The sequence below is a fragment of the Nematolebias whitei genome, chromosome 10 (genome assembly GCF_014905685.2).
Source record: "Nematolebias whitei isolate Nwh7 chromosome 10, NemWhi1, whole genome shotgun sequence".
NCBI lineage: Eukaryota > Metazoa > Chordata > Actinopteri > Cyprinodontiformes > Rivulidae > Nematolebias > Nematolebias whitei.
Window position 1 is genome coordinate 37940661 of NC_056507.1, and position 1418 is coordinate 37942078.

Below are 1418 nucleotides of genomic sequence, written 5' to 3' on the forward strand. Positions count from 1 at the left end.
AACTAAATACTTTAATGATGAATAAAATGACAAAATAAACAGCTGACCTGGCAGCAACACTTACATAAACTAGAAGACTTGGGAAAACTCACAAGGGACTCAGGAAGCTCAGGAAAAGACTCAGGAGACGCAGGAAAACATAGGATACCCAACGAATACGACGCGACGAGGAACAAGACAGAACAGAAGGCTTATATACAAGGACAAGACGAGACGTGATTACCAACAGCTGTGACGAGACAAATGTGACACCAATTAAACTGAAGAGGAAACACTAGGGAAACACAGACACAAACAGAGCCAGCAAATGGTACCATCCTTACAGTCCCCCCCTCAAGGACGCCTCCAGGCGTCCCCAAGAAACCCCCCTCCCGAAGGACTTGGGCGGGTGGAGGGCCAGAGGAAACACAAGGAACACAAGGACCTGACAAAAACTAAGGCAAAACACAAGCAGGAAAACACAAAAGATCTGAACGGTCAAGGGACCATCCCTAGAGTCATTGTTCAGGGGGGCGGCGGGGAGGCCGTCCATCACTGGACCAACGTTCAGGGGGGCGGCCGGGAGGCCGTCCATCACGGGACCAACATTCAGGGGGGCGGCCGGGAGGCCGTCCATCACGGGACCCACGTTCCGGGGGGCGGCGGGAGGCCGTCCAACACATAGGACCTTGGAAGCCACGGCAGGCGGCGGTGACGACTTGGAGACCGCGGCAGGCAGCGATGACGACTTGGAGGCTGCGGCAGGCGGCGATGAGGACGAGGAGGCCGCGGCTGGCGGCGATGAGGATGAGGAGGCCGCGTCTGGCGGCGATGAGGACGAGGAAGCCGCGTCTGGCGGCGAAGAGGCCTTGGGAGCCGCGTCTGGCGGCGATGAGGTCTTGGGAGCCGCGTCTGGCGGCGAAGAGGCCTTGGAAGCCACGTCTGGCGGCAAAGAGGCCTTGGGAGCCGCGTCTGGCGGCGAAGAGGCCTTGGGAGCCACAGCTGGCGGCAAGGAGACCCCGGAGGCCGCGTCTGGCGGCGAGGAGACCCCGGAGGCCGCGTCTGGCGGCGAAGAGACCCCGGAGGCCGCGTCTGGCGGCGAGGAGACCCTGGAGGCCGCGTCTGGCGGCGAGGAGACCCCGGAGGCCGCGTCAGGCGGCGTAGACGACGAGGAGGCTGCGTCAGGCGGCGTAGAAACCTTGGAGGACGCAACATGCGCCATAGAGTCCTGGAGAGCTGTAGCAGCCGACATGGAGGACCATGGAGGCGAGTCCTCAGTGTTAGTGGAGGACGCCAACCCCTCTGGAGACTTGGAGGGCGCCGACCCCTCTGGAGACGTGGAGAACGCCGACCCCTCTGGAGATGTGGAGAGCGCCGACCCCTCTGGAGACTTGGAGGGCGCCGACCCCTCTGGAGACGTGGAGGGCGCCGACCCCTCT